This window comes from Lynx rufus, unplaced genomic scaffold (genome assembly GCF_022079265.1).
Source record: "Lynx rufus isolate CCGP_SWC_20201006 ecotype Redwood Valley unplaced genomic scaffold, mLynRuf1.p SCAF_10, whole genome shotgun sequence".
Lineage (NCBI taxonomy): Eukaryota > Metazoa > Chordata > Mammalia > Carnivora > Felidae > Lynx > Lynx rufus.
The window spans coordinates 69,693,291-69,707,364 of NW_025814824.1; the positions used below are offsets into that span (position 1 = coordinate 69,693,291).

The 14,074-nt window shown below is 39.1% G+C and overlaps 1 pseudogene; it reads left to right on the forward strand.

The window, feature by feature from the left end:
* The first annotated feature begins 5,307 nt into the window (after positions 1–5,307).
* On the forward strand, positions 5,308–5,765 carry LOC124526434 (ubiquitin-conjugating enzyme E2 N-like; annotated as a pseudogene).
* Positions 5,766–14,074: the final 8,309 nt, after the last annotated feature.

Below are 14,074 nucleotides of genomic sequence, written 5' to 3' on the forward strand. Positions count from 1 at the left end.
AGTTCTTTTGCTTCAGGGTACTTCACACAGGGAATGGGAGCAGGAAAGTCTCCCCTCCAGTTTCTCATTCTTCTTTCTCTGTTACAGCAATTGCAACTTGAACTAGCCACATTTCATGTGCTCAATAGCCACACACAGCTCATGGCCATCTTATTGGACCTTGCAGCTCTAGATCCTTGCCACTCCAAGTGTGGCCCACTAACCAGCTACATCTGTACCTCTGGGGGCTCATCAGAAATGTCAGATCTCATTTATTTTTAGATGGTAGTAAGAATAGATGGAAACAAAAAGGAATTTCCTTCTTTCTGTGCCTTAGAAAAACGTGTGCTTGTGTGTCTACCAAAAAATAAAAAACAAGGGCACCTAGGTGGCTCAGTCAGTTAAGCATCCGACTACTGATTTTGACTCAGGTCATGGATGATCTCACAGTTCATGAGTTCAAGCCCCATGTTGGGCTCCGTGCTGACAGTGTGAAGCCTGCTTGGGGTTCTCTTTCTTTCCCTATCTGCACCCTCCCCCTCTCAAAATAAATAAACTTAAAAATAAAAAAAGAAAAGAAATAAAATTAAAAACAAACAAACAAAAAAAAAAAGTGGCAGCCTGCAAGAAAGCATGAAAGAATTTTCTAGGACACTGGTCACATTCTGTTTCTTAATCTGAGTACTCATTACATGAGTAGATTCCATTTATAAAATTTTGAGCTATACACTCATGATTTTTATGTTTTTCTATATGTAGTTATACTTTAACAAAGAAGCTTTTCTAGTATGTGGCAAATCTGGCTATATCTCCACTGGCTACGATAAAGAACACCTACACTCCTCGCGTGTGTCTCCTGTACTCTCACACTACAGCCACACTCAGAATACGTCTGCCGCCAGGTGTGTATGGCTTTTGCCCCACAACCAATCAGCTCTTTGACACCAGTTGGGCGTCCTACAATTTAACTCAATTCTGACACAATCTACCTGGAGAGATAGTGTCAGACCCCACAGATTAAGGGCTCAGCCCCACAAGACTGTCCCCCAACCACAACCACCACCACTTCAGATGTCAATAGGAAGCCCAGTTTGTTACCTGTACTTCTGACCAATGGGCTCTAAATGGAAGGTCCCTACTACCCATTCCTCAGGTTCAATTATTTGCTACAACAGCTCACAGGACTCAGGGAAACACCAGCTTACTACATAATAAAAGATATAATAAAGAATACAGATGAACAGCCAGATGAAGAGATACTTAGGGGCAGATTTGGGGACTTCTGTCCCCATGGAGTTGGGTGTGGGACCCTCGATATGTAGATATGTTCACTAATCTGGAAGTTCTCCAAACCCCATACTTCTGCAATTTTTATGGAGACTTCATCACTTAAGTATAACTAATCATTAACTTCATGTTCAGTCACTTTCCCCTCTCTGGAAAATAGGGGGCGGAGCTGAAAATTCCAAGCATCTAACCATGGCTTGGTCTTTCTGGCAACCAGAACCCATCCAGGAGCCCACTGACAGTCATCTCTTTAAAACAAAAAATACTGCTATTACCCAGGAAACTATAAGGGATTTAGGGGCTCTGTGTCAGGAATCAGGGTCAAAGACCAAATATTAGAAACAAAGATACTCCTAGTGCACTTATCATTCGGAAAATTAAACAGGTTTGATTTAACATTTTTTCTATTATTTCACAGCTACTAATAAAAAATACATAAGACAAGCTTCTACAAGATGCCCCTAATTGCTGATATTTTTAATTGGACAGTCAAAAGATTCCCCATTGGCTATAAGACTGACCTAATGGAAATTACCTATTTTGCCAATCAATTCAAATTTCTATTTTTCTGTCAATGTGGAGAACTGCTTACATCCTTATTTAGGTAGAAAGTTCCTGATTACAATTCTCTTGTGTTAAAATAATTTGTTAACCCTGGTTCCTGCTATAATATACATGATACAGACACATAAACAGAGTACAGAGAAGTCAAATATTTTCACTCATTTATGGGCACTGATTCTCCCATTCAGAGCAAAACCATATGCACAAAGTTCATAAACAATTAGAACTGAATAAATGAAACGTGAGGCTAATTAACTTGGAAATTGATTTATCCCTCAGAATGGCCGAAAGTTTATAAGGTTCTCATCAAAGCTTTAAGACATGGGTCAATTAGGTACATTAATAAAACTTCCTACTACTGGTATCAGTTCAATTCTACACATATGTGCCCTTGGTTGTGCTTATCTCTGGGCTGGTTATTAAAATAACTACAATAAGTCCAATGTCATAGCTCTGCCCTACAGAGCCAGCTTACCAGGCAATCCTGCATGCCATAAGTCAGTTGAACTTCAAGTAACTAATGGTAAACATGATTAGTATTAACCGGGTTTTAGTAAAACAATATGAAATGACTCATTTCCTGATATTAAAAAAAAGTTATTTATTTACACATTTCTCCCTATTTCTACATTCTATGTGTTTTCCCGAAATACTTCCAAATGAACTAAAATTAAATGTGTGCTTTTACATTTCCTGTGGAAAACAACTAGAGAAGTCTTTGGAAATTGCCTGAAATTTCACCAATTCCTTCAAAGTCTTCCCAAGAATCAAAGAAACTTCTGGAAATTTTTAAATAAATCAATGCGCGCTTTGTTTTTCTAACCACTGGCTCAGAGTCTGTGGATCTTTTCTCCAAATGGGCTAATCATATCACAGGTACCAATAACCACAACACCTAAAAAACAAACAAACAGACAAACAAAAACAAAACAAAACAAAAAACCCAAGTCAGTTCCTTCTGAAGGGAATGGAGAAAACAGTAAGCCCCCAACTGTATTTGCTCTAGCACTAGCAGCCAAGTAAGACAGCAGGACCATGTCCATAGGTGTTTGATGCACTTGAAGAACTACAACATTAGATTAGTTATAGTTTCCAGGAAAATGCAATAGCTGTAGCAAGCACCTCTTCTTTCACCCTTCTCAATGGCCCTTTTCCTGCAAATGAGGTGAAAATCACATTGAATTGTGTTTTGAACATATGAGAAGAACTTGGTAAGACAGGAGAAATGCTTTAAAAAGCAAGGAGGAGGCAAATAGAGATTTGAGGGGACCACTTTCCAGGGATTAGAGCTGCATTTCCAGATCTTGACCAGTGGTTGGGATCCCCTTCCAGGTACAGAGTGAGTAAACCCCACTCCTGACCTCAGAGAGGAATTGTCAGGAGAATAAGGGAGAGTGCTGCCTCCACAGAGGTTTCTGCAGGTTCTAAATCCAATGCCTACAAGTAGCATATGTGTGTATTAGGTCAAGTTAAAGAGAAACAGGAGTAGAAAGTAGGCTAGAAAATGTGCCCTTCCTAAAGGTATTTTAAAATATTCGTTTATAAAAAGAACTCTATACAGAAAATCTTCCTATCCCATATCCAAATTCCCCTCCTTTCTTACCAATAGAACTCAATTTTTATTAAGGGCAGAAATGACCCACTTAAAGACTACATTTCCCAGCCTTCCTTGCAGCTACATGTGGTCATGTGACTATATTCTGGGCAAAGAGATAAGTTCTACTGGCAAAGAGGAGGAAAGGAGTGGCTGATGAGAGAACCAAAAGTATTCGCCTCAGTCCCCAGCCTCAAGGAACCTACATAAACTGAGGAAGACAGACAGGTGCATAACACAAGTCATAATGTGTATTATATTCTATTGTGTACAAGAGGATATAGGGATCCCAAGTAGAAATTACTCATTCAAATGCTGAGGGTATTTTCCTAGTGTTACGTAAACAAATGGATTTCAGAGCAATGCCTTGTTACCGGCTGTGTGACTTTCAGCAAATGGTCTACTTCTCTGAGCCTAGGACATCTCATATTTGAATGGAAAAATATATCCCACCTCCCAGAAATACTATGGGGATTCAGTGAGGTTAGTCGTTTAAAGTATTCAGTATGGCAAAAATCATATGGTAAATAATCTAAACCTGACATGCCCCATCCCATTTTTTTTTCACATACTTTGAGAACTAAATGCCATTTTGCAGGGCCAAAGAAGTTCAATGGGGAGAAGGATGAGGTCTGATCATCTGTTTATCTGCTTTCATTCATAGGACAATTTGATTAACCATTCACTTGCACAGGAATCTTAGCTTCTGCCCTCTCACTGAAACCAGATCTTGTTTGGAAAAGTGGGAACTTCTTCTCCAGTAATAAAATAGTCATTGACATAGTGTCACTCATGCCCATCTGAGATGCTGGAGCTGTTCTTGACCCATCATGATGCCAAACATGCCAAGTAGGACCAGGGAGTAGGGAGCAGGGGAGCAGGGAAGCAGGGTGTTCAAGAGCTTTGCAGTCTGTTTTTATGTATGTAGCAAGTGTCTCATACATCACTGTCTTGGTTTATGAGAAAAACTTGGCCAGAAAAATCATCTGTGATCTTTGGGGAATTAGACAGTGAGGGAATAAAACCAGGTTATTGAGCATGGAGTAAAGTGTCTCTAACTGTAGTTTTCCTCCTGCACCCTCAAATTACAGGCATGTTTTCATAGGGAAAAACACAAAAAGCCTCCCTCCAGGACTGTCCACTGTGGGATTCAAGAATCCAGCAAGGACCAATCAAGCCAACCCCCACATTTGTATATTTCACTCTGACAATCATAAACCAGCTTTCAAAAACCAATTTCAGGCTACTGTATATCAGCTCAACAACATCATGGTGGCACCACCTGTAAGCCAACAACGATTTCAGCAGCATCACCTTCTCTGTCCTAAAGAAGGGTCTGTGCCTTGCATGAATAGTTTATTCCAGTGACTTAGTGATTTCTTTACATGTTGAGTTGGCAGCAATCTCTCTGCTCCCATCAGGGCCCCCGCACTGCCTTCGGGATGCCCCCAACACACATACATCCACTGTTCCAACTACAGCATTGCTGCATTGCTCTGCTTTACTTATTGGGCATGTACATAAGGTTTCATTTGAAAAAATGTTAAAAATCCAAAGTTAAAATTTTTAAGAAGCATTGTTTTCTTTACCCTTAAGGTTTTGAAAAATGGACAATGGGAAAAAATGAAAATATTAACACTGTTGTTAAAAACCATGGGATTTACAAACAATATTTTGAGAAAAATGAGGGCACTTATTAGGGGTGCTAAATCTGTCAAGTCTTTAGCCATAGTGGTACATTTGGCTAGTTAATTGTGTTTTCAACCATGAAAATTAAAAAGCATATATGAAATGTCAGAAAGATAGCATCAAAGATTGTGGCTAAAAGACAAGGTATAGGAAACCAGAATCAAGACCAGAAGCAGAACTCAGGATTTGACTAGATGGCCGGGCTGCCCTGCAGAATTTATCAAAAAAAGCCCAGCGCTTGCTGGCAGAACCAGTTCCTGACATTAAAACAGAACCAGAAGACAGCAACGCCCATTATTTTCATGCGGTCACTGCTGGCCCCCAGGATTCCTCCTTTGAGGGAAGGACTTTTAAATTTAAACTATTCCTTCCAAAAGAATACCTGGCAGCAGCCCCTAAAGTACATTTCAGGACCAAAATTTATCATCCTAATGTAGACTAGTTGGGAAGAAGATGTTTAAGATATCTTGAAGGATAAATGGTCCTCAGCACTGCAGATCCACACAGTTCTGCTATGGATCCAGGCTTTGTTAAGTGCTCCCAATCCAGATGATCCATTAGCAAATGATGCAGCGGAGCAGTGGAAGACCAACAAAGCCCAAGCCATAGAAACAGAGCATGGACTAGGCTACATGCTATAAATAATATTTAAAATCGATCTGATCATGAAGTGTGCATCGCTTCTCCTAATCTGACAAGACTTATTCCTTTTCTGTTTGCATTTAATGGATACAGTCTTATACAGAATAAAAGCTCAGACATTTCAGTCCTTTGGTGATTAATGCACAATAGCAAATCTGTGTCTTGTCCTGATTCACTGTTGTAAAGCATAAGCAAAGGCTAGAGGTACCATCAGGATTGCTGTGGCCCCTCTCTGCTTTTATTCATTTCCTCCACTATGGATTAAGTATAAAGCACTGTGAATGAAGGTAGTTGTCAGAGCTAACTGCAAGGGTGCGGGTGTTTTTCTTTAATATTTTTTTGAGGGGGATAGGTAGTTTTATTTTAATCTTATGGACTCCTTTCCCCCCTTTTATATGGTGATCTAATTGCATTTAGTTAAAAGCAGCTAACCAGTTCTTTTGAATATGCTCTCTAGCCAAGTCTAACTTTATTTAGATGTGGGAGATGGACAAGCTTGACTGCTTGAACCAAAATGGTAACATTAAACAAACACCACAGCCCTCACTAATAACACTGTGGCTTTGCTGTCAAGTGTAGAATCCTCCCTTCAAAAAAAAACTTGTGACCATTTTGTATGGCTTGTCTGGAAACTTCTGTAAAATATTTTTTGTTATTAAAAAAAAAAAGAAAGACAAGGTATATAATGGGAAAAGGACAAACTCTTCAATAAATGACATTGGAAAAACTGGGCAGCCACATATAAAAGAATGAAACTGGACTTCTACCTTACATGGCACTCAAAAATTAACTCAAAATGGATTAAAGACTTGAATATAAGACCTAACATCACAAAATTCCTATAAGAAAACATGGGCATAACGTTAGTCTTGGCAACAATTTTTTTAATCTGACAGCGAAAGCAACAAAAGCAAAACTAAGCAAACGGGACTACATCAAACTTAAAAGTTTCTGCACAGCAAAGAAACACCAACAAAATGAAAACGCAAGTAATGAACGGGAGAAAATATTTGCAAATTATATATGCGGTAATAGCTTAATATCCAAAATACATAAAGAACTCATACAACTCAATGGCAAAAAAATTTCAATTTAAAAAATGGGCATAAGATCTAAATAGACATTTTTACAGAGAAGACATATACTTGGCCAACAGGTACATGATGAGGTACTCAACATCACTCATCATCAGGGAAATGCAAATCAAAACACAATGAGCTATCACCTCACACCTGTTAGAATGGCTACTGTCAAAATGTAAGAAATAAGTGTTGGCGAGGATGTGGAAAAAGGCGGGAACGCTCTCGCACGGTTGGTGGGAATGTAAACTGGTGCAGCCACTGTGGAAAACAGCATGGAGGTTCCTCAAAAAATTAAAAACAGAACTACCATATGATCTAGCAACCCCACTTCTGGTTATGTATCTGAAGGAAACAAAAACACTAATTCAAAAAGATATCTGCATCCCCATGTTCACTGCAGCATTATTTACAGTAGCCAAGCAAGATATGGAAACAACCTAAGTATCTATCAATGGGTGAATAAATAAAGAAAACATGACATGTGTGTGCAGATATAGATATAGATACAATAGAATATTATTCAGCCATAAAAAAGAATGAAATCTTGTCATTTGTGACAATATGAATGGACCTTGAGGGCATTATGTTATCTGAAATAAGTCAGAGAGAGAAAGACAAATACTTTATAATCTAATTTACATATGAAATAGATTATTTAAAAAAAAAAAAACATAGATACAGAGAACAGATTGGTGGTTGCCAGAGGCAGGGGGTGCAGAATGGGCAAAATAGGTGAAGGTCAAAAGATACAAACTCACAGTTATAAATAAATAAATCATGGGGATGTGATGTACAGCATGGTGACTATAGTTAATAATCTATACTACAGGGGCGCCTGGCTGGCTTAGTCGGTGAAGTGTCCGACTTCAGCTCAGGTTATGATCTCACCATTTCTGGGTTCGAGCCCCACGTTGGGCACTGTGCTGACAGCTCAAAGCCTGGCACCTGCTTCATATTCTGTGTGTGTGTCTCTCTCTCTGACCCTCCCCTACTCATGCGCTGTCTCTCAAAAATAAACATTAAAAAAAAATTTTTTAATAATAATACTACATTACATATTTGAAGTTGTTAAAACAGTAAATCTTAGGGGCACCTGGGTGGCTCAGTCAGTTAAGCATTGACTCTTCATTTCGGCTTGGGTCATGATCTCCTTGATCTTGGGTTCAAGCCCCACATCAGGCTTGGTGCTGATGCCTATTTGAGATTCTCTCTCTCCCTCTCTCTCTGCCCCTCCCCTGCTCAGGCTCTCTCTCTGAAAATAAATAAATAAACTTAAAAGTTCTCATCACAAGAAAAAAATTTACAACTATGTATGGTAATGGATGTTAACTAGACTTACTGTGGTGATCATTTCACAACATATACAAACACTGAATCAAAATAAAATAAAAGACAAGAAATTACTTTCGACTTACATTTCAGCTACTGGGTTTACAGTCCTCACCTTATATAGCTCTGTTTTGGGTGTGCTGAACTTTCACATAAGCTTTCGGGAATGTAGATATGTATAAAAGGATTACCTACAATCTAGCATTTTCCATAGCTATGTGCAATCATGTCCTGCACAGTGGAACACTCCAAGCAAATAGCCAAGCCAGCACAGACCCAGATGGAGGCTCGCCAGGAAGCACCAAAACCAAGCATGGGTAGAATTAGATAGAACCAGCTGGAGGCCAGGTCAAAGTGGAGTCCAAGTCCACCAGCTCGGGAAGCCTTGAGGACAGGAAGGAGAGTTAGGAGGCTACTCCTGCCAGACTGGCTGCTGGGACTAAGCACAAGATTGTTCAGAAAGTCTGAACAAACCTCAGTGAGCACCCACAAGAGTGTCTGCTTGTTTGGAAGGAACAGTAATTAGCCAGTGCCTAATATACAGAATAGGTTGCTCCAGAGATTCCTCATTTGAGAGAAAATGTGAAATGTGAACTATAATTTGCACTAGTCTGGTCTGGAGATACCTAGTCAAGAAAACACAAATGTTCTTTCATAGCTAATTCTAGAGCAATGCTGTCCAAGAAATACTATGCAAGCCACACACATAGTTTTCAATTTTCTGGTAGCCACATTTAAAAGTAAAAAGAAACAAATGAAATTAATTTTAAATAATATATTTTAACCCAATATATCCAAAGTATTATCATTTCAAAATTTAATCAATATAAAAACTATTAAAAAGATGTTTTACATTACATCTGTTGTACTAAGTCTTCAAAATCTGATGTATTTTTTACACTTCCAGCAAATCTCAATATGACTGCTAAATTTTCATTGGAAATACTTATCTGTATTTAGATGATAAAATTCACAGCTGAAAAAAAAAAGAGATTCACACACCCAAATTGTTTCAGATATACTTACAAGTTTTCCAGTAACTAAAGCTGAGCTTTAGTTTCTAAAATTAAATTCATTAAAACTGCCCAAAATTTAAAAATTCAGCTCCTCAGTAATATCAGCCACACTTACAGTAGTCAGTAGACATATGTGGCTAGCAGCTCCAAAAATGAAAAGCATAATTCTAGACAATCAAACTGCATGTCTGTTTATTTTCACAACAAAACCACCACTGAATGTCTACTCCAGAATAGACAGTAACAAAATGCTTTGCTTTTGAAGAATGCTTTGAGATTTATAAATTGTTATATAAACCCAATGGCATATGACGGGTGGTGTATGGGCTTTGACAGAAGAAAATATTTGAGTTCAAATTCCAGCTCTGACACCTCCTATTTAACTCTTCACATCATCCTTGTACAGCCTCAGTTTCCATGTATGTAGAAGGGGATTGATATTATATGCCCCATCAAGCTCATCAAGTTGATCTGAAGATCAAATAAGATGATATGTGGAAAAACGATTACAAGTTATATAGGTGTTACTTATTATTATTGTAACTATATGAAGTAGGTATCATCCTCATTTTATAACAAGGAAACTCAATCTTGGGAATTTAATTAAATAACCCAAAGCCACGTAGCCAGTACACTGCTGAGCAAGGACCCAAAACTGTTATCTTCTAGCTCTAAAGCAAATACTTTTTCCACCATTGGTACCACAGAGGCCTCATATAAAATCTAGACACTCAACTCCAAGCTGAGGATACTTAGAGGTTAAGTAGAGAAATGTGAATCAAGAAATTAGGATTCAATATAGCAAAAGATGATTTTCAAAGGTGAAAAAAGTCCAACATGCTCTAAAAAGAAATACTGACCATGAAAGGAATGACCAGTTTCATCACACAAAGTTTGAAAGACTGGTTTACCAAATTATTTCCCAAAACTGTCAGAAAAAAAAAACAAAGATTTCTCAAGTGTTTTGAAATATAGATGGCTATTTGTCCCTTAAAGAAACTATCAGCTCCTAAGGAGACTGACTCATTTCTTGAAAAGGTACAGAACCTTTGGGGAATCAGAATCAAAAAACATTTCTAAACCTACTAACACTTTCAAAGACAACTATTGTTTGAAACCTAAGGTTTAAATAGTAAAAGGATTGCTTCTTTTAACAATGTGAGAATCTCCCTGCTTTAGTTTACTGCATCGATTTACCTTGAAGTCAAAGGTGATGTGTTATGGATAAATCTCTCTGTGAAAGCAGACAATTGTTCAGTTAACAACAAAGTGGCTATCTTCCAGAGGCCAGGCATCATGTAGAGTCCTAGCAGGAGAGGAAGCAACACATGATAAATAATAAAACCCAGTCCCTCTTCCCACAACCCCCAATCTCAGTTGATGTCCTTGCATCTTAGTTCATGAAAAAAGTGAAACACCAGGAGACAAGCACCCAATGCTCTCACCACAAAATCTCACCACAAAATCTACCCTAGCTGTAGGGTTTTCCTACAGCTAAACCCATACACTCTGCCTTCCTTCCAGTTGCAGTGGATGAAGTCAGAAATAGCAAAGACCTCTACCTTAATTTTGCCTTGCCAATCTCACATGAGTGCATCTGATAGGTGGAAACTGAATTACATCCAGATCTCTGATGACAAACAAACCAACGATCATTTTTTTTTCTCACATCCCACATATAAAGCAGAAAATTCTGATGATTCCACCTTCAAAATATATTCTGAATCCAACTATCTCTCACCTCGTCTACCAACAGATATCATCCTAGTCGAAACCACCATCATCTCCACCCAGATACCAAGAGCCTCCTAAGTGGGATCCTGATTCCAATTACACTCCCTCACAATCTCGTCTCCAAACAGCAGCCAGCATGATTTTAAAAACCAAATCATACCATTCCATGCCTCTGCCCTCAACTCTCCAATGGCCTTCCATAGCCTCTGACATCGAGAAAGGAAGGGAGGAAATGGCCATGCTTTCCAAGAGAAACACAGGAGCAGCAAAAGCATGACATCTACCTCACTCTTGCCTTCCAAATCTTAGGTAAGTGCAAGTGATTGGTGGAAACTAAATTACATCTAGAACTCAAACTGCAAGGGGAAACAGTAGCCTCTCACTAGAGGAAGGTCCTGGAAAAAGAGGTTGGAATATATATTAAGGCCAATATACCATGTGCCCACAATGTTCATTGCAGCAGCATTTACAAGAGCAATCAATAAGTAGAAAGCAAACTAAAAGCCCAAAAGTAAAAGGTTGGTAAAATAAAGTATACTATATCCAGGGTAATAAAAATAACATGCTCATTTTTGAGGGACATTTTACCAATGAAGTGAAAAATCTTACAATATATCATTTACCAAGACAAATGTTGTCAAAAAGTAGTGCATTCAATCTGATCTCACTTTTGGGGACAACTGGGAAAATTTAAATATGCCCTATATATTATTTTTAAAGATATTATAATGGTATTTTGATCATTAGGAGATTTGATCATGTAGGAGAATTCCTTGTTCTTAAGAGATGAATTCCCAATTGTCATGAATTTTTCAATTGCTTTCAAATAATTCAGAATAAAAACATACAGAGAGAGAATTTTAACAACTGATGAATCTAGGAAAATGACATTCGACATTCATTGTGCTACTTACTCTTTTACTTTTCTGTTGGTTCAAAATTTCTCAAAATAAAAATTCAGGGAGAAAACTGCTGGCGAACAAAGGCTAGTTTGTAAGCCTGCTCTGAGTTCAGGCTGTTTCCTTTGCTCATGCCACATCTTAAAAAAAAATCTGTGCTCTCAGATTGCATGTATACAATGTTGTCATCTCCAGTAACCCAATATGGGTTTAGGCTGCTCTTTCTTCCTGTTCCCATTCTTGTACTAGGCTCTGAGAAACTGCAACTGTTCCAGGGAACAACACACACACACACACACACACACACACACACACACACGGAGAACAAAACGGTGATGCCAAACGTATAGCAAATATGTCACTAGAACTCCTACCATACCAACGGCAGTCATAACTCTAGGTACTCTTTTCTGCTGAACCTCATTATGCCTCAGAATCCTTCTCAACACAGCTCTCCAAGTAACCTTGATTAATGCATGGAAGCTGGTGAGACAATACCTTCGCCATTCATTTATTAAATAGACTACTTCAGCAAAACCTTAAAAAACTATGATTTTCATGAGGGGGGTCTCAGAGGCAGCTGTGCAAAAAAGAGCTCAAAACCTGAAACTGGCGATAAAAGATGTGGTATCCAGACACAAGGAAATGTTATTCAGCCATGAGAAAGCAGGATATCCTGCCTTCACTTTTAACTTAGAATAAAGTCAATGTTCTTAGAATGCCTACACGATCTAGCCCCTAATCTTTTTCAAACCTCATCTCCTACCACTCCCACTTGCTTGCCTTAATCAGGCTACACTGGGCTCCTTGCTTTTTGTCAAACATACTAAACACTCTTCCAACTCAAGACTTTTCTACTTGCTGTTCCTTCGGCCTGGAATTCTCGTCCACTTTTAGGTTTCTGCTCAAACACCCTTTATCAGAAGAGCTTCCCCTAATTGCCTAATATAAATAACAACTCCATCTTCCTTCTTCCCCTCACCCTCCTCTCCTATTCCTGAACTCCCTCTCTTTTATATCCATTCACTTAGAGCCACACATTTATTTGCTTCTTTATTGTTTGCCCTCCTCTACCAGCATGTCAGCAATCCAAGGCTATAACTGTACTTTGTCCACCACTGTAGGCACTCAGTATTTTCTGAGTGAATAAATAATTTACATTAAAGTATTTATGGGGTGCCTGGCTGGTTCAGTGGGCTAAGCATCCGACTTCAGCTCAGGTCATGATCTCGCAGTTTGTGGGTTCACGCCCCGTGTCAGATTCTGTGCTGACAGCTCAGCCTGGAGCCTGCTTCAGATTCTGTGTCTCCCTCTCTCTCTGTTCCTCCTCTGCTTACACTCTGTCTCTCTAAAATAAATATTAAATAATAATAATAATAATAAAGTACCTATCTGAGCTCCTAACCCACAATCTTTTTATATATATTTTTAAAGATCTTCCATGGCCCCTTGTAACATCTGTAAACAAATTCTGAAACGGAGAATAGCTGGCCCAATGCAGCCACCTCCTGACTGCTTTCAGGCCTACCTCCCCTTCTTCTTATCTCTCAACAGGAACACAACCCCTTCTCACCATAGGAGCCTTTCCAGAAAGAAAGATGGGGGTGGGGGCATCTCTCCTTGAGAACTGTAGCTGCACATCAGGACTTGACTCTGACACATGCAGGCACCAGGACCAGATTCAGAGCTCTCCAGGCCTCTGTTCTGACCGCCAGACAAGAATGTCTGTCTCTGTTAATTTGACTTAAGCTCTGTTTAATTACTAACTTGGTAGTTTCTGCTCTCTGCTTAGCTGCTTGTCAAGTATGTGGCACTTTTGATAATTTAAGGGTTGGAATTTAGTCTATTTTTGCAATTGAAAATCAGCCTGGAGCCAGAGTTTCCCTTTTATTCAGAAAGACGAAACAGATGGCACATCAAAAGCGGGCATTCTGTAATTTTGTCTTTTCTGATACATTAAAAGCAGGCCTTTGCACACTGGCTGCTTGGTGTCCTTTGGAAACCTCTACTGGGCCTGTAAACATGAAGCCTAGTGCTTTCATATCATTCATTTTTGTCTTTCTGTGCCCAGCTTAGCCCAAAAAAATTGCCCAGCAACGTCAGGAAGCCACACTGAGAGGCAGCCTCAGGGGTGCCCAGACACCATTAGGACTAACAGTGAGCACCTGAGTTCCAGGACTGCTCCCCCCCACCCCCCACGGCCTCTGAGCTCAGTGACTTGAAGGTTTACCTAAGATAATTTTTGCTGGATGGATGACT